Raw genomic sequence first — 21,198 nt, forward strand, 5'->3', positions numbered from 1 at the left:
GTTACCGACTGTAATGGCAGACCATGGCCTTAACCCTAACTGCTCTAGGGTTGCCGACTGTAATGGCAGACCATGGCCTTAACCCTAACAGCTCTAGGGTTGCCGACTGTAATGGCAGACCATGGCCTTAACCCTAACTGCTCTAGGGTTACCGACTGTAATGGCAGACCATGGCCTTAACCCTAACTGCTCTAGGGTTACCGACTGTAATGGCAGACCATGGCCTTAACCCTAACTGCTCTAGGGTTACCGACTGTAATGGCAGACCATGGCCTTAACCCTAACTGCTCTAGGGTTACCGACTGTAATGGCAGACCATGGCCTTAACCCTAACTGCTCTAGGGTTACCGACTGTAATGGCAGACCATGGCCTTAACCCTAACTGCTCTAGGGTTGCCGACTGTAATGGCAGACCATGGCCTTAACCCTAACTGCTCTAGGGTTACCGACTGTAATGGCAGACCATGGCCTTAACCCTAACTGCTCTAGGGTTGCCGACTGTAATGGCAGACCATGGCCTTAACCCTAACTGCTCTAGGGTTACCGACTGTAATGGCAGACCATGGCCTTAACCCTAACTGCTCTAGGGTCACCGACTGTAATGGCAGACCATGGCCTTAACCCTAACTGCTCTAGGGTTGCCGACTGTAATGGCAGACCATGGCCTTAACCCTAACAGCTTTAGGGTTGCCGACTGTAATGGCAGACCATGGCCTTAACCCTAACTGCTCTAGGGTTGCCGACTGTAATGGCAGACCATGGCCTTAACCCTAACAGCTCTAGGGTTGCCGACTGTAATGGCAGACCATGGCCTTAACCATAACTGCTCTAGGGTTGCCGACTGTAATGGCAGACCATGGCCTTAACGCTAACTGCTCTAGGGTTGCCGACTGTAATGGCAGACCATGGCCTTAACCCTAACTGCTCTAGGGTTGCCGACTGTAATGGCAGACCATGGCCTTAACCCTAACTGCTCTAGGGTTGCCGACTGTAATGGCAGACCATGGCCTTAACCCTAACAGCTCTAGGGTTGCCGACTGTAATGGCAGACCATGGCCTTAACGCTAACTGCTCTAGGGTTGCCGACTGTAATGGCAGACCATGGCCTTAACGCTAACTGCTCTAGGGTTGCCGACTGTAATGGCAGACCATGGCCTTAACCCTAACTGCTCTAGGGTTGCCGACTGTAATGGCAGACCATGGCCTTAACCCTAACTGCTCTAGGGTTGCCGACTGTAATGGCAGACCATGGCCTTAACCCTAACTGCTCTAGGGTTGCCGACTGTAATGGCAGACCATGGCCTTAACCCTAACTGCTCTAGGGTTGCCGACTGTAATGGCAGACCATGGCCGTGCTCCCTTTCTCCGAGGGCGTCCCAGGAAGTGTTGGGATATGCAAAAAACACATTTCCAATAGGAGAAACATAAGCACTCACCAAAATTATGTAATCAAATCAAGCTTTATTTATACAGCACATTTCAGACATGGAATGCAACACAATGTGCTTCATAGAAATAAAAGCTGAAATATTTTCTGCACAACAAAGATGAGATAAAAAAAACTAAAGAATAACACAAACTGAACAACTAACTATGGAAAAGCAAAGCTAAACAGATGTTTTAAGATCTTTGTTTAAATATGTCCACAGTTTCAGCCCCCCTCAGGTTTTCTGGAAGGCTATTCCAGAGGCTTGGGTTATAATAATTAAAGGCTGCCTCTTGGTCCTCGGCTTTGGGATAGTGAAAAAGACACGTGCTACAGGACCTGAGAGACGTACTGGGTACATAACTTAAAAGCATGTCTGACATGTATTGGCATGCACATTCGTGGATTGATTTAAAAACCAATAGAAAGTCTTTAAATTAATTCTAAAACTAACAGCCAGTGGAGAGATCTTAAAACCGGTGTAATGTCTGGTCTTGGTCAGTACCCACGCTGCAGCATTCTGTATGTTCTGCAGTTGACCAATGGCTTTCATGGGAAGACCAGACAGGAGAGCATTACAGTAGTCAAGCCTGCTTGTAATAAAAGCATGAGTCTCTGTATCAGCCTGAGAGAGATGCCTGCACCTTGGTAGTGTTCCTCAGGTAGTAAAAAGCTATTTTGGTCACATTCCTGTGTGATTTGAAATTTTGCCCAGAATCTAAAATAACACCTTGGTTTTTATCTTTATTGCCCATCATGTAAAATGTGCAGCCTAGATTTTCTCTGTGCTTTGGCTCCAACAATGAGTACCTCAGTCTTGTCTTGATTTAGCTGGAGGAAGTTGTGAGCCATCCAAGTATTTACATCACTGATATAGTCTAATAATTGATCAGTGAAGCTAAAATTCTCCGGTGACATGTAAAGCTGTGTATCATCTGCATAGCAGTGAACATCAATGCTCTGCTTTCTGATAACTTTGCCAGAGGGTAACATACATTGCAAGAAAAAATAAAGGGAACATTAAAATAACACGTCCTAGATCTGAATGAAATATTCTTATTAAATACTTTTTCTTTACATAGTTGAATGTGCTGACAACAAAATCACACAAATTATCAATGGAAATCAAATTTATCAACCCATGGAGGTCTGGATTTGGAGTCACACTCAAAATGGAAAAAAAGTGGAAAACCACACAACTTTGATGTAATGTCCTTAAAACAAGTCAAAATGAGGCTCAGTAGTGTGTGTGGCCTCCGCGTGCCTGTATGACCTCCCTACAACGCGGAGGCATGCTCCTGATGAGGTGGTGGACGAAAGCATCCGCCAACTCCTGGACAGTCTGTGGTGCATGGTGGATGGATGGAGCGAGACATGATGTCCCAGATGTGCTCAATTGGATTCAGGTCTGGGGAACAGGCGGCCAGTCCATAGCATCAATGCCTTCCTCTTGCAGGAACTGCTGACACACTCCAGCCACATGAGGTCTAGCATTGTCTTGCATTAGGAGGAACCCAGGGCCAACCGCACCAGCATATGGTCTCACAAGGGGTCTGAGGATCTCATTTCGGTACCAAATATGGCAGTCAGGCTACCTCTGGTGAGCACATGGAGGGCTGTGCGGCCCCCCAAAGAAATGCCACCCCACACCATCAATGACCCACCGCCAAACCGGTCATGCTGGAGGATGTTGCAGGCAGCAGAACATTCTCCACGGCGTCTCCACACTCTGTCACGTCTGTCACATGTGCTCAGCGTGAACCTGCTTTCATCTGTGAAGAGCACAGGGCGCCAGTGGCGAATTTGCCAATCTTGGTGTTCTCTGGCAAATGCCAAATGTCCTGCACGGTGTTGGGCTGTAAGCACAACCCCCACCTGTGGATGTCGGGCCCTCATACCACCCTGATGGAGTCTGTTTCTGACCGTTTAAGCAGACACATGCACATTTGTGATCTGCTGGAGGTAATTTTGCAGGGCTCTGGCAGTGCTCCTCCTGCTCCTCCTTGCACAAAGGCGGAGGTAGCGGTCCTGCTGCTGGGTTGTTGCCCTCCTACAGCCTCCTCCATGTCTCCTGATGTACTGGCCTGTCTCCTGGTAGCGCCTCCATGCTCTGGACACTACGCTGACAGACACACCAAACCTTCTTGCCACAGCTCGCATTGATGTGCCATCCTGGATGAGCTGCACTACCTGAGCCACTTGTGTGGGTTGTAGACTCCGTCTCATGCTACCACTAGAGTGAAAGCACCGCCAGCATTCAAAAGTGACCAAAACATCAGCCAGGAAGCATAGGAACTGAGAAGTGGTCTGTACAACCACTCCGGGGTGTCTTGCTAATTGCCTATAATTTCCACCTTTTGTCTATTGCATTTGCACAACAGCATGTGAAATGTATTGTCAATCAGTTGCTTCCTAAGTGGACAGTTTGATTTCACAGAAGTGTGATTGACTTGGAGTTTCATTGTGTTGTTTAAGTGTTCCCTTTATTTTTTTGAGCAAACCTTGTGAAACGCCACGTGATATGTATTTGCTCTGAGTTAAGTTCACCAAGGGCGAAAAACTCTTGACCGGTTAAATAGGCCCTAAACCAATGTAGAAGTGGACCAAAGAGGCCAACCCACCTCTTCAGTCTGTCCATAAGGAAATCATAGTCAATAATGCAGCACTTAAATCTAAGAGTACAAGGACAGAGAGCTGTTTGGTATCTGTGTTGGCTGTAAGATAATTTACCACTTTAACTAAGGCTGTCTCTGTGCTGTGGTGGGCACGAAAACCAGATTGGAATTTTTCAAAAATACAGTTTGTACTTAACTTAACGGTTTGAACACCATTTTCTTCTCCAGAATTCTGCTTAGGAATGGAAGGTTAGAGATTGGCAGAAAATTGCTAGGAGTTGAATAATCTAGTTAACTTTTCTTCAGAATGTGGTTCACCATAAGTTTTTAGTGCAGAGGGGAAAGTGCCTGTGAACAGGGATTGATTAACAATATCTTGCAGTTTTTCAGATTTGGAATTAAAAACCATTTTTAAGAAAATGTAGTTCTTATCTCACCATAAGATTTTTAGTGCAGAGGGGAAAGTGCCAATATGACAAAAACGTATCACATTTAGATGTGGAGGAAAGTTCACAGGTTTGCGGGGGTAGGATTTATCATGCCATCAATGGTCGAGAAGAACACTCAAATTATTTTTGATTTAATAGTGATGAATTTAGACATTTAATAGTGATGAAGTTAGAATTTGCCTGTCTGGCTTTTCTAATTGCCTTGTTATATATCCCAAGTTACTCTCAGAATATCATAATCGACCTGCAACGACTCCACTTCTGCTCTGCCTTTCTGCAATTTCTCTGTAATTGATTAGTTTCCTCACTCATCCAAGGTTCTCTCTGTTTTGATCCTTTTTCAACTTTACTGGATCTATGGCATCAGTGGTTGCCTTTAATTTGCTATTAAAGTTATCAACTAAATCATAAGAAGAAGACAGAATAGGTGGCGGAGTATTGTTCATACCGTCATTAAAATCTGTCGCAACTTCAGAGGTAAGATGGTGTTTCTTAATAATTGCGTTAAGTATTATCCTGTGCTATGGGCAACAAGGTAGTAAAAAATACACAGTGGTGATCAGATAAAGTAACATCAACAATAGAAGATATGTCAATAGGAAGACACTTGGTAATAACCAGGTCCAGGGTATAGCCACGGTTATGGGTGCACCCAGTAACATATTGGATAAAGTCCATAGAGCTCAAAAGATTCATACATTCAATGGCCTTTGAGTCAGTCTCTTTGTCAACATGAATATGACAATTATAATTATTGGTTCTAAGAGGAATATTACTTTTTTTTAATGTCTGATTACAACCTTACATTACTACCTTACAGTGTAGGCTACAGTCTGTGGGCTTTACCCTGGTGTTCGCATGCAGGTCAGTGAGTACATCCTCTCCTTTGAAGTGAAGCTGTCTGACTGTGGGAGTTATGAGTGGGCCTCTCTCCACTTCCCCAATGTGCCCTTTACACTACAGGTCAGACTGGGTCTGTGCCCTCCTCAGTGGAGCTATAAAAGACCGTGGGTATGTCATGACTCTCCACCCTTTTCTCAGTGTGCACTTGCATTCTTCCCGTCATGGATTTAACAATGGTGGAAACTAGTGATGCACCAATGACATTTTTAGCCAATATCCGATATTTTCCTTGCCAAAAAAACGATACCCATAACTGATATTTAAAAAGTTTTCGGCCTTAAGCATTCTAGTACAGTTAACACACAAAAACATGGACCCAGTGGTTTAAGCCACTGCGTTTCAGTCCAAGAAGCGTCACTACAGCCTGATTCGAATCCAGGCTGAATCACATCCGGCTGTGATTGGGAGTCCCATAGGGCAGCGCACAATTGTTGTTGTTGTTGTTAACTGACTTGCTTAGTTAAATAAAGGTTACACACACCACACTGACCAAAAAGTTATTTTGTTGGCATTTACGTTTGTCCCCATTACCAGTAAAACCTCATCAAAACCTATTTCTTTCACTTACTTGCAGTTTCGTTGTTCTTTTGTTCAGTTGTTTCATTCTCAAACAGGATTCTCATACCATGGAACGCCGTTTGGGTCTTTGCATGTCAAATAACACTATTTGACGTGTCAAATTAGCTTGTTGACCAATCAGGACCTGAATATGACTGCACATCACAATAATTTGACGCGTTCATAAAAATGTTTATGTAGTTATTACACATTGATTACACTATCACTCGTATTTCACAACTATTCATCGATATGCATGCTATGATGCTGGTAAAGTTGTCTCGTGCACCTACAGTGCTGGTCAGAAAATAAAGCTAGCTAGCACATGGATGCAAACAATGTTCTTCCCCAAAAACATAGCAAAACGACAATCTGTTTCAGTAGCTATAGTTAGCTAGCTATAGTTAGCTAGCTAACAATATAGCTAGGTATCGTCATCTAAAATAACCCTAATTTATAACACAGTTCTTATTTGATTAATGGTGGTCGGACCCATCAATGTGAAGCTAGCCATAATAAGGATTAGCCACAATAGTGGACTTTGCAGTTGGTCTTTAAAATAAAAGTATGTCATTAACAGTGATACAAATAGTAGAATTATGCCATAATTGAATAGATCTTACAAAACAAGGCTGGAATGTTATATAAAATCAACAAAAATAAATACATTTGGCAATCTGTTGAAATCACATTGCTTTAGAATTGCAATGGGGGCATACGTATTTCACTGTACAGCCTTCCCAATGGATTGTGGATCAATGACATGGGGTATCAGTTTACTCAGTGACACCCAGACATCATTAGTGTCGTAGCTCTTGTTGCGTGACTCTGAGACAACTGTGAATTGAGCCACTATTGTCAACCTATGTGTATTGAACACTATTCCAGAGAAAAAACAATATTGCGTGGATGTTTTGGAGTCTGATAACTCTGAGGAGGATGTTGGGAAAATATATTGTGGTATTTAGTAGACTGGTACCCCATTTCATTGACCACCAATCCGTAGGTAAAGCTGTACAGTGCAATATGAATGTCAATACACACAATAGGCTGACTGGGGAGGAGATTTCACAGTCACAGCCTCGCCATAAGAGCTACAAGCGCTAATATTTGCCTAAACTCTACAATCGTGTTCTGTGGGTGTCACCAAGTAGACTGATACCCAATTTTATTGCTTTACATTCCAACCTTGTTTAACATTATCTAGTCTAAATATGGCATGATTCCACCAATTGTAACCTCCTGCATCATTGTCAGAGGTACTTTTATTTTGAAGGCAAACCACAAAGTCCACTATTGTGCCTAATCCTTATTGTGCCTAGCATCACAACACATCCCGGTCTGGTCGAGCCTCACTAGCCAGCTGAAGCTAGCTGGCTGCTTATAATGTTAGCTTTGGGCAACAGGGTTAAGCAGCTGGCTAGCTATTTATTTTCATGAACTGAAGTTTACCTAGCTAATACTTACTCACAAGGATTCCTAAATTATTGTTAAGAATAATGAAAATGACTGCAGTTTCTACTGGTAATTATTTTCAGGCTGGTTGTATTGGTGCTAGCTAGGTACCAAGTTAAAGCTAGCTAGCTACCCCAGAAGTTGCGGTCGAACAAATTATGCTTTATTACCTACGCTGTATTGTAAACCCATCGTTCGTGGCCGGAGTTTGCAGACTTTTTTGTACAGCTTTGACAGTGCTACTGACAGTAGTGGTGGCACTTGCAAATTCAGAACACACAACATTCTATAATAGAACTGTGTTATTTGACGTGTCAAATTAAAAGCTTATTTAATGCAACAAATAGTGTTTGACATGTATCTTTTTTTACATGCAAAGACCCAAATGGCGTTCCATAGCATGTCGTGAAGCTAATAACAGTGACGCTAAAACTAAGGAGATGATTGTGGACTTCAGGAAACCGCAGAGGGAACACCCCCCTATCCACATCGATGGAACAGTAGTGGAGAGGGTAGTAAGTTAAGTTCCTCTGCGTACACATCACAGACAAACTGAATTGGTCCACCCACACAGACAGCCTCGTGAAGAAGGCGCAGCAGCGCCTCTTCAACCTCAGGAGGCTGAAGAAATTCGGCTTGTCACCAAAAACACTCACAAACTTCTACAGATGCACAATCGAGAGCATCCTGTCGGGCTGTTTCACCGCCTGGTACGGCAACTGCTCCGCCCACAACCGTAAGGCTCTCCAGACGGTAGTGAGATCTTCACAACACATCACCAGGGGCAAACTACCTGCCCTCCAGGACACCTACACCACCCGATGTCACAGGAAGGCCATAAAGATAATCAAGGACAACAACCACCCGAGCCACTGCCTGTTCACCCCGCTATCGTCCAGAAGGCGAGGTCAGTACAGGTGCATCAAAGCTGGGACCGAGAGACTGAAAAACAGCTTCTATCTCAAGGCCATCAGACTGTTAAACTGCCAACACTAACATTGAGTGGCTGATGCCATCACACTGACTCAACTCCAGCCACTTTAATAATGGGAATTGATGGGAAATTATGTAAAATATATCACTAGCCACTTTAAACAATGCTACCTAAAATAATGTTTACATACCCTACATTATTCATCTCATATGTATACGTATATACTGTACTCTATATCATCTACTGCATCCTTATGTAATACATGTATCACTAGCCACCTTAACTATGCCACTTTGTTTACATACTCATCTCATATGTATATACTGTACTCGATACCATCTACTGTATCTTGCCTATGCCGCTCTGTACCATCACTCATTCATATATCTTTATGTACATATTATTTATCCCCTTACACTTGTGTCTATAAGGTAGTAGTTTTGGAATTGTTAGCTAGATTACTTGTTGGTTATTACTGCATTGTCGGAACTAGAAGCACAAGCATTTCGCTACACTCGCATTAACATTTGCTAACCATGTGTATGTGACAAATAACATTTGATTTGATTTGTTTAACTCCGGAAGGGCAACGTGTACCAGTGCTCGACCATATGGCGCAAGCCAACATCACCCACGACTGAAAAACAAGGGCAACGAATTCCATTATCTTGGTGTTAATGGATTTCGCCTTTGAGTTGTCTCGCAGAAATGTTGATTGCTCGATCCACACAGCAGACATTGTGGGCTTGGTTAGGAATGCTGTGTTGCACGTGTAGTGCAAAGTCTTACGTGGCTTCATTACAACATGTACCTACGTTATATAGGTATGCACATCAGCTTTGACATCGGTTTTGCATATCGCCGTTAAACTAGACATCTGGCCGATACCGATGTTGGCATTTTTTAGCTAATATCGTCCGATTCTGATATGGTCACCAATATATTGTGCATCCCTAGTGGAGACTCCCTTTAACCAATGATTACTCTTGCATTGATTCATGCTTTTAAATCAACTGATGGGAAGTGTGCAAGTGAAAACTTTAGAGAAAGGGTGGAGAATCAAGACTCAGACAGTGAGCTTCTCTGAGAGATTAATTCGTGGCTGTTGGTGGGACTACCTGTTCCAGTCCTCTAGCTAGTCCTCTAGCTATAGCTAGGCTACATCCTTCTCCATGCACAGCTTCCACAGCCTGACCTTCCTCGGGGCTGCACCTAGGCCAATTGGCCAATAGCACAGATGCGGAAACAGCCTATTTCCTCTAGGTGTACCATGTTACTTGTCTCTCCTACGTGTGGCTGTTGTCCCCAACACCTTTTCTTTCTCAAATTTTGAGGGACACAGAAAGAGGTTGAAGACTGTGAGGGTGTCAGGGGTTGGTATATGCCTCCATGGGAACTGAAGTGCCAAGATGTGAAGCCTCAGAGTCTCCCCACACTCTGACAAACAGAAAAGTATATCTGAGGCAAAGTACATAATCTCATTCAATCATATCTCTTATTCTCATGTTAGGCCTTTGAACATAATGCCTTCTCAGAAACCCCTTTTTCCAGACAAAATCATCTATTTCCCAAAAAGTCATTCTTTCTGACTTCCTTCTCTTGTCTTTGTTCACTTGATTGATTTGCTAAACCACCATGTACAGTAGTCGGTCTCATTTCAAGTCGGGCCAGAAAGCTTGTTGTGGCTAATTAGCTGGTTGGTCTTGAGATTTCCTCTGTGTGCCACAATAGTCTTTGTTCAGTGTGGTCCTATCAGGCCTGCCTGTCATTGGCTCTCATTGCCCAATATGTCTGGCTCCACACTCACTGAAGGCTCTTATCAGGAGAACCTCTGTTGTTCTGTCTCACCACACAATGGATCAGTGGCGCTCCAACAGTCTCCAATCATAGACAGAGAAACCTAGAAACGCAGGAAATGCCAGACTAGAATGGCTCTTGTAGTCTAGTCTATACATAGAGAGAGCAGAGTGGACACTAGTCTAGGATAGCCCACCTGACTCCAGTCTCTGTGGTGGTTGGTAGAACTGGGCTGTGATTTGGTAGAACTGTGCTGTGATTTGTGTGCTGTGATAGCAAAGTGGGGCTAGACCTCCTAAGAACAACCTTTTTTTGTAAATACAATTTACTATAGTGTCTAACTATGCACTGTCTATTAGCCAGGTATGCATGCAGTGTACAATCCCCTGGTATACATTTACATTTGTTTAATACTTTGAGAAAGGCAGCCATGACAGGGAGAGATCCCTGTGTTAGACCTACTCTGTGTAGTTGAACACTGGTGACTGCATGGTCCTGTTTGACTAGCTTAGTGCAGCTCTTCCAGAAAAACAGCTACTATGAGCCTTACTGCCTGTCTCTGAGCCTTACTGCCTGGGGGCGGTTGTCCGATAGCATCTATGTGGGTACATCTGGGCACTACCGGGGAGGAGTTGGGGAAGTTATTTTGTTACCCAGGCATGGAATGAGAAGGTGAGGCAGTGAGGGGGAAGTGGAGGGAGGTAGAGAGAGCCTCGACCGGGGCCTAGCCTGGTGGCAGGGGTGCTTGGTGCTCCCCGTCACCATTAGAGACGGACAGCAAGATGGGCGAGCATCGACAGCATCAGTCAACTGTCCTGCAGGAAATGGGAGAAATGACACCCAGGGATCCTCCCTATCCCCCGCCTGCTCATTATTCACTCCCCGCCAAAAGACAAGCCACTCTCCCCTCTCCTAGCTGTTCATGTGTTTTCTTTTCTAATTCCTGGATAAGATTTCTCTCTCTGTTGGATGAAGAGTAGCAGGACCTGCCTTAAACGTAAACCCGCTAGTGTGCCAACTGAATGGTATGTGTTATGAACACTGAGCAGTCAGAGTTTTTCTAAGAATCCAAGATTCTTGTACCCTCCCCTCTTTATCAATGTGTAATGTCATATTAAGTGTCTGACTGTGTTTTCCTCTGCTTGACCATAGGCAGAGCTCCTGAAACCAAATCTCTCAACCTGGAGAAAGTTGGCGTCAAGCTCAGCAAGGAGTCTGGGAAAATACTTGTGGCTACCGACGAATCCATATCCGTGCCGAACATCTACGCTTTTGTTGATATCGGTGAGGTAGGTGTTGATCATGTCCGTCATCCTAACAGTATACTCACCCAGCCTTACAATGCCAACATGAACCTCTTCAGGAATGTATGGACATCTGAAATAAAACCTACAATTGCCCAAATAAGCCTACCAAGGTGACACTGTAGGAAAGAAACCTACGTTGTGCAAGAAGTTGAAGTGGTACTGTAGTTCACTCTTCAATCCCAAATGAATGCGCTAGATAGGCACCATATCATTTTAGATGCTTGTTTTTAAATTTGAGATTTAGTCATGAAGCTGGATCTAAACAACAGATTTTTGTGCATCTGTAACTTTATTCATTATTCACGATTCATTCAAGATTATCCACATTAATGTAGAAGTGATTAGAAATATATTCCTAAAATAAGTGACTCAACAATGACACAATACATTATTTACCGTTAATTTCTATTGGGCACAAAATAATCTGAAACACAACCAAAACAAACAGAAAACGCATCCAACAAGTTTGTAGAGTCACAACCTTGATGTTATCTTTGTGTGCTTGGAGTATGGGACCATGTTTCACTGTCCCAATACTTTTGGCGCTCACTGCAGCTGGATCTACACAACAGAGATCTCCTTTCTAACTACTGTCCTGCTGTATCACAATACTCTGTCTACTTGTATTAAATGTCAGTCCTGTCTTTTCATTTGGCCAGCTATGGGTTTCCTAACTAAAACAGGCCTCTACAGACTGTTAGTTTGACACAGAGAGTCACTTTTAGTACTGATGCCTGTCATCTTTTCACATACTGGGAGGATTTTTAAAAGGGGGTGGATTGATATTAATTCGATATGTCCAAACGGAGCACCTTTCTGTGTTGATGTTGAAGAGCACTTGGCACTGCCAAGAAACGCATATCTATGACGCAGATCTGGATGGTGTGTAAACACAGGTACTCAAATATCACCACACACATTCAGACAAACTCGCGAACACACACGCTCACCTCCAGTGCCAGAGGAGCTGTCTTGGACAACAGGATGTGCAACAGTGGTGGTAATCAAACAGGTTGCTGATGACTTAAGTTATGCTTTCAGAGAGGATTCACCCTGAAGCTCTGCAGCTTTCTGTGTTGTTAGAGTATTTCAGTGTTTTTCTAGAGGACATTTATCTGGCGTAAATCCAGACCCACAGTTTGAGATTCAAATAGCATCCTATTCCCTATATAGTGCACTACTTTTGACCAGAGCCCTATGGGAAAAGAGTGCCCTTTGGGACACATCCACACCGGCAGGTAGCCTAGTGGTTAGAGCGTTGGACTAGTTACCGAAAGGTTGTAAGATTGAATCCCTGAGCTGACAAGATAAACATTGTTAATCGACCATCATTAAGAATAATAATTTTTTTTCTTAACTGACTTGGCTGGTTAAATAAATAAAATATTCTAATCCTTGTCAATACATTACAGTTCAGTGAGAAGCAGCATGTTGTTAATAATCAGTTAGGTGGAGTGGGGAAGATTTGAGCGAATACAAAAGCTATGATTGTTTTTCAATGTGCTAAGCAATTTAGAAACGTTTAGTCAATGCCATTGTAATGATTGTGTTCAAGACTGTACTCTTATTCTGAATGCAATTCTGCAAGTTAACAAAATGTTAACAAAATTCCACTTAGAACTTGCGCTATGAATCTGCACTTACCTTGCCTATTCTTGCCCTGCCTATTCTTGCCCTGCCTATTCTTGCCCTGCCTATTCTTGCCCTGCCTATTCTTGCCCTGCCTATTCTTGCCCTGCCTATTCTTGCCCTGCCTACTCTTGCCCTGCCTACTCTTGCCCTGCCTACTCTTGCCCTGCCTACTCTTGCCCTGCCTACTCTTGCCCTGCCTACTCTTGCTCTGCCTGGCCCTGCCTATTCTTGCCCTGCCTATTCTTGCCCTGCCTACTCTTGCCCTGCCTACTCTTGCCCTGCCTACTCTTGCCCTGCCTACTCTTGCTCCGCCTGGCCCTGCCTATTCTTGCCCTGCCTATTCTTGCCCTGCCTGTTCTTGATCTGCCTACTCTTGCTCTGCCTACTCTTGCCCTGCCTACTCTTGCCCTGCCTACTCTTGCCCTGCCTACTCTTGCCCTGCCTACTCTTGCCCTGCCTACTCTTGCTCTGCCTACTCTTGCCCTGCCTACTCTTGCCCTGCCTACTCTTGCCCTGCCTACTCTTGCCCTGCCTACTCTTGCCCTGCCTACTCTTGCCCTGCCTACTCTTGCCCTGCCTATTCTTGCCCTGCCTACTCTTGCTCTGCCTACTCTTGCTCTGCCTACTCTTGCTCTGCCTACTCTTGCCCTGCCTACTCTTGCCCTGCCTACTCTTGCCCTGCCTACTCTTGCCCTGCCTACTCTTGCTCTGCCTACTCTTGCCCTGCCTACTCTTGCCCTGCCTACTCTTGCCCTGCCTACTCTTGCTCTGCCTATTCTTGCCCTGCCTACTCTTACCCTGCCTATTGCCCTGCCTACTCTTGCCCTGCCTACTCTTGCCCTGCCTACTCTTGCTCTGCCTATTCTTGCCCTGCCTACTCTTACCCTGCCTACTCTTACCCTGCCTACTCTTACCCTGCCTACTCTTACCCTGCCTATTCTTGCCCTGCCTTTTTCTTGCCCTGCCTACTCTTACCCTGCCTATTCTTACCCTGCCTATTCTTGCCCTGCCTACTCTTGCTCTGCCTACTCTTGCTCTGCCTACTCTTGCTCTGCCTACTCTTGCCCTGCCTATTCTTGCCCTGCCTACTCTTGCCCTGCCTACTCTTGCCCTGCCTACTCTTGCCCTGCCTACTCTTGCCCTGCCTACTCTTACCCTGCCTACTCTTACCCTGCCTACTCTTACCCTGCCTACTCTTACCCTGCCTACTCTTACCCTGCCTATTCTTGCCCTGCCTTTTTCTTGCCCTGCCTACTCTTACCCTGCCTATTCTTTCCCTGCCTACTCTTGCTCTGCCTACTCTTGCTCTGCCTACTCTTGCCCTGCCTATTCTTGCCCTGCCTATTCTTGCTCTGCCTACTCTTGCTCTGCCTACTCTTGCTCTGCCTACTCTTGCTCTGCCTACTCTTGCTCTGCCTACTCTTGCTCTGCCTACTCTTACCCTGCCTACTCTTGCCCTGCCTATTCTTGCCCTGCCTATTCTTGCCCTGCCTATTCTTGCCCTGCCTACTCTTACCCTGCCTATTCTTGCCCTGCCTATTCTTGCTCTGCCTACTCTTACCCTGCCTACTCTTACCCTGCCTACTCTTGCTCTGCCTATTCTTGCCCTGCCTATTCTTGCCCTGCCTATTCCTGCCCTGCCCTGCCTATTCTTGCCCTGCCCTGCCTATACTTGCCCTGCCTATACTTGCCCTGTCCACTCTCTCTAAATAGCCGAAGGGCCTGTGTTAGGAAGGTGGACTCTGTGACTGTGTGACACAGCCTGCATACATTTAAGCGCATACAATATGCATGCATGTACACTGTCTATTTGTCTGCTTCCCTCTCTCTCTGTCCTGTCACTCATTAGCATTCTGTGTTCCCAGTGTTGTCCTGAGATGACCCCCACCGCCGTTAAGGCAGGGAAGCTCCTCCAGACCAGACTAATGAGCTCATGAACTACGACAACGTGAGTAGACATCCAACACGCACACACATACAGTACACACACACACACAGTACACACACACAGTACACACACCGTACACACACCGTACACACACAGTACACACACACATATACAGTACACACACAAATACAGTACACACACACAGTACACACACATATACAGTACACACACACATATACAGTACACACCCACACCATAGGCACACACCCACACACACCATAGGCACACACACACACACACACCGTAGGCACACACACACACACACACACCGTAGGCACACACACACACCGTAGGCCCACACACACACACACCGTAGGCACACACACACACCGTAGGCACACACATTACACACACATACATAGTATATACACCATAGACACACACACACAGTACACACACCACACACACACCATAGACACAAACCACACACACGTGCACATACAGTACACACACACAGTACACACACACACACACAGTATACACACCATACACACACACACACCATAGTCATACACACACACGCACACACACACACCATAGTCATACACACACACGCACACACACACACACCATAGTCATACACACACACACACCATAGTCATACACACACACACACCATAGTCATACACACACACACACCATAGTCATACACACACACACGCACACACACACACACACACACACACACACACACACACACACACACACACACACACACACACACACACACACACACACACACACACACACACACACACACACAGCACACATGCACACACACCATAAACACACACACACACCATAGACACACAGTACACACACTAAGTACACACAGACAGTACACCTGATCTGTACCTCTCCACAACTTTTTCCCTGGCCTGTTTGGAGAGCTCCTTGGTCTTCATGGCGCCCCTTGCTTGGTGTTGTTACAGACTCTGGGGCCTTTCAGAACAGGTGTGTGTGTATATATACTGAGATCATGTGACTGATCATGTGACACTTAGATTGCACACAGGTGGACTGTATTTAACTAATTATGTGACTTCTGAAGGTAATTGGTTGCACCAGATCTTATTTAGGGGCTTCATAGCAAAGGGGGTGAATACATATGCACACACCAATTTTTCTTTTCACTTTACCAATTTTTACTGTTTTGTGTATGTGCATTTCATGAAATCCAACTAAAAATCAATTTAAATTACAGGTTGTAATGCAACAAAATAGGAAAAACACCAAGGGGAATGAATACTTTTGCAATGCACTGTACAGTACACGCTATAGACACACACATACAGTACACGTCATTTTTCCTTTTTCCCCAAACCTTAACTTTAATTGTAACCCTCACCTTAAACCCCAAGTCTAAAATAGCCCTTTTCCTTGTGGGGACCGGCAAAATGTCCCGTATTGTTTGAATGTTCCTTGTTTTATTATCCTTGTGAGGACTTCTGGTCCCCACAAGAATAGTAAAATCTAAAACACACACACATCCCAGAGGCACACACACACTACTCCTATGCTTTCCCCCATCTCTCCACAGCTTGTCTGTATGAGACCTTTTGAAGCGTTTGTTTTCAGTTTCTGTGGAGTGTGATTTTAATGCTTAGTTGTTTTCCCTGGATTATGCAGCCTGGTCTGACTCATATGGTTTTAATGGTACACACTGCACGTCTGCACCCTTTTCCAAATGTTAATTCCAAAACTATTCATAATGACAGACATAATGCTTAAATGCCAATTGTTTGGGTTCTTCGTCTCGTTCTTTTTTTTTGTGGTCTTTTGTAGCTTTGTTCTGTGACCACTTTATTGTGCTTATTGTAGATGTTGGAAGATACAGTAGGCGACGTGACAGGTCTGCAGTATGGTTCTGCCTATCTATCCTGCTATAACTTTGTTTGTTGTATTTAGGGTTGCAAATGGTAGGAAACTTTTTGGAGATTTTCCATGGTAAGTTAAGCCCTGGAATTTGGGGGAATTTTGCTTAAATTAATCAGAAAAGTTAGCTTATAACAGTGAAGCTTTTTTTGTGGGATACACAAGGCAATTCTAGGTCTTGTGGCATATTTTGGTTAAACTATCCCAAATTCAATGGAATTGCAACTCTCTGCATGCACAGTGCATTCTTCCATCACATGTGCAGTGAACTCTTCCATCACATTTACAGCTGATTTTCAAGATCTTGCACACTATTGAGATGCTATTGAGCCCACACTATTACACTATCTGAGCCAAGGACTACATGCTTTCTGGTAAGTTTTGATTACAATACTGGGTGGGGTGAATCTATTTTTATATGACATACATGATTGATAAATACACATTCAAAGTGTGTTTAAATCATTTCTATCTTAACCATTTCTGCTAGTTAGTTTTTGCTACCAGGTGTGTTCTAATATAAATATTGCTTGAACCTGTTAAGGCATGTTAATTCACCTGTTTCCATACATGTTTCATTTTAAAACATGCATCTTACAAAGGAGTTGTTTAATCTAACTGCTTAACTATTTATCTGTACATGGAATTGTATTTATGAATTTTTAAAACTACTAATAAAACAAATCTTTACAGGAAAATGCCACGGGCACTATCAGATGTGTGGAGATATTTCACTGCAGCTAATGTAGAAGGAAAAGCTATGTACATTTGCAAATACTGTGCCAAATCATATGTGAAGAATGCAGCAAAGATGCAGAATCATCTGGCCAAGTGCATAAAGTTCCCTCAGTGCTCACAAGCAACCTCTGACAAAAGTCCCTCTACTTCTATTCAAGGTGAATATTATGAATTCGACACCTTATCGACAGCAACAGCTCATGGTCCTCCTGGAATCAAAGTTTTTTTTTTGGAGGAACGTAGTCAGAGAAATGCTGATGAGTGTCTTGCTCGAGCTGTGTATGCAACTGGTTCACCTCTAATGTTCACCTCTGATGCTCACAGGCAATGTGTATTGGAAGAGTTTTCTGAATGTTCCAGCATACACCCCTCCAACCTGACATGCTTTATCTTGTCATTTGCTTGATGAAGAGTTCAACAGAGTTCAAGTGAAGGTAAAGCAAATCATAGAGAAAGCAGACTGTTGCAATCATCTCTGATGGGTGGTTGAATGTTCGTGAGCAAGGAATAATTAACTACATAATCTCCACCCCTCAACCAGTATTCTACAAGAGCACAGACACACCGGTCTCTACATTGCAGATGAGCTGAAGGCAGTCGTCAATGACCTTGGACCACAGAAGGTATTTGCACTGGTGACGGGGACCATGCTGCGAACATGAAGGCTGCTTGGTCTAAAGTGGAGGAGTCCTACCCTCACATTACACCCATTGGCAGTGCTGCTCATGCATTGAATCTGCTCCTCAAGGACATCATGGCACTGAAAACAATGGATACACTCTACAAGAGAGCGAGGAAATGGTTAGGTATGTGAGGGGTCATCAAGTTATAGCAGCAATCTACCTCACCAAGCAAAATGAGAAGAATAAGAGCACCACACTGAAGCTGCCCAGCGACACCCGTTAGGGTGGTGTTGTCATCATGTTGGACAATCTCCTGGAGGTGAAGGAGTCTCTCCAAGAAATAGCCATATCACAGTGTGCCGATATGGACAGCCCCATCAAGAAGTTCATCCTGGATGATTTATTTTGGGAGAGAGTGGTAAGCAGCCTGAGACTCCTGAAAACTATAGCAGTAGCCATTGCACAGATTGAGAGAGACAATGCCATCCTGTCTGATGTTCAGACTCTGCTTGCAGATGTAAGAGAAGAAATCCATACTCCCCTGCCCACTTCATTGTTGCTCCAAGCAGAGGAAACTGCAGTTCTGAAATGCATCAAAAAGCGTGAAGACTTCTGCCTGAAGCCCATACACGCCACAGCGTACATGTTGGACCCCAAGTATGCTGGCAAGAGCATCCTGTCTGGTGCAGAGATCAACAAGGCCTATGGTGTCATCACTACCGTGTCTCGCCACCTTGGCCTAGATAAGGCAGTCTGGTGAAGTACACTTCCAAGCAAGGGCTTTGGGATGGCAATGCAATATGGCAGTTGTGCCAACATGTCTCATCAGTCACCTGTTGGAAGGGACTTTGCGGATTTGAGTCTCTTTCCCCTGTTGACTCCCTCATCCTCCAAATCCCACCAACATCAGCTGCCTCAGAGCGCAACTGGTCCTTGTTTGGGAACACACACACCAAAGCACGCAACAGGCTGACCAATGCAAGGGTTGAAAAATTGGTGGCCGTCCGGGCCAATTTGAGGCTTTTTGAGCCTTCCAACGAGCCATCCTCAACAAGGTTGGAAAGTGACAGTGAAGATGAGGCCTCAGTCTGATGTTCAAGAGGTGGACATTGAGGAGGTCCAGGGAGAAGACATGGAAGCCTGAGAGGCAGGCAGTCTAGAAACTAAAGCTTTGGTTATCATTTTACAGATGTATGTTGAAAATGTTTTTGGGAGATGTGATGGATCATTGGGGATCATTCAATATCCCCATTTGTTGTTCAGTGAAATCATACCATGTGAAGAGTCAACTCATTTAAAGTTCAATTTGTAACTAAATTGATTTTTTTTCTATTGGAAGGATTTCATAATTTGCAATTGTCTACTTATGATAAGGTGAAAGGTTTATGTTTGTCTCCATATGATATGGTAAATATATCCAATACAAAAAACATCTACATTTTAAATGGTATTAATATTTATTTGCATATTTCCGTTAATTCCCATATATTCCCATTAATTCCCACAAAGTTTCCACCTCTGAATATTCCCACAAATGTGCAACCCTAGTTGTATCTCTGTCAGTGTCTGTCTGTCAGGCTGCCACCCCACTGGAGCACTGCTGTGTGGGGCTGTCTATCCTCATGGGACGTGATGTAACAAGACTTTGCGTGCTGTCTGATCGATTGTGTCTGTAGGTTGCCACCAAAGTGTTCACCCCTCTGGAGTATGGCTGTGGGGCCTCTCAGAGGAGGAGGCTGAGAGCAGACATCCATCCATCCAGGACTCCATCGAGGTATAGTAAACCTAATTCTAAACCACTAACATGGTTGCTGGTATTCTATCTTGGCCCATGTTTTGGGTTTTAAGAAGATTTGAGAAAATGATGGTTTGTTGGGGAAGCTTTCAGTTCTTACAGGATTGTGAATGCAGGTGTTCCTCTGTTTACTACTTTATACATGTATGCAAAGTCGTATGTGTTTCGCTCTGTGTGTGTGCAGTGTGCCAGCTGCTAACACCTGCACCCAGAGAGCCCCAGCTCGATGTAGAGTGATGCCTAGCTCCTGTGTGTGATTGACAGGTGAGCAGAGGGCCTGATTGAGGTGTGTATCAGGTGCTGACAGGCACTGTGTGATCTAAAGCACCGCAGCAGGAGAGGTGCACCATGGGTCCTGACAGCTGCCTGTGTGCATGGCCTGGCCTGCGACTTGTGTCGGCATGCACGCTGGCTCAATATAAAACACAGCATGAAACCAGGATTTCAAATGTACCTTTTTTTAAAGAAGCAAACCGTTTTGAAAGCATAGTATTGTAATACCACGTTCTAATGAACGATCTATGATGTAGGGCCTACCTCCTAACACAAGCAAGTATTGTAAAATCATTTTATGGACACAAACTCTGGTTTTACTTCGGTACTTCAATTTTTGACAGTAATTTTGTTGTAACGTATGTCCAGGTGTACCATGCCTTCTACAAGCTTCTGGAGTTTACTGTGGCTGAGAGATGCCAGCATAAAGGTCAGGACAGCTCTGAGTTGCGTTGCAAAATTCCTCTAACTTTCCCAAAATGTCCAGGGATTCCAAATGACCTGCTTATTCCCTCGTGTTTATAGGAATTTTCCACCAGGATTCCTGGAGATCTGGAAAATCTGTGAATTTTGGGAAAGTTATGTGAATGTTGATACCTTACCTTAGATCATCCATCTGGCACATACTGGGTAGTCTATAGTGTAGTTTAATAGCCTTATTTTTCCTCTGGACTGTAGCCTGGAGGTTTGGTGTAACGTTGTTTCTTTCCCTGCCTCAGGTGGTGTGTGAGCGGGATGGAGGCCAGACGATTCTGGGCCTGCACTTCACCAGTTCAAACGCTGGAGAGGTCACTCAGGGCTTCGCTATGGGCTTCCAGTAAGTCAACAACTCTGCTAGATGGACTTAGATAGGCACTCAGAATAGAGGAT

General features: G+C 44.4%; 1 pseudogene; it reads left to right on the forward strand.

Annotated features, from left to right (window-relative positions):
* The window catches only part of LOC124036473, a 36,659-nt pseudogene that overhangs the window by 13,439 nt on the left and 2,022 nt on the right, over positions 1-21,198 (forward strand).

The sequence above is a fragment of the Oncorhynchus gorbuscha genome, linkage group LG05 (genome assembly GCF_021184085.1).
Source record: "Oncorhynchus gorbuscha isolate QuinsamMale2020 ecotype Even-year linkage group LG05, OgorEven_v1.0, whole genome shotgun sequence".
Classification (NCBI taxonomy): Eukaryota; Metazoa; Chordata; class Actinopteri; order Salmoniformes; family Salmonidae; genus Oncorhynchus; species Oncorhynchus gorbuscha.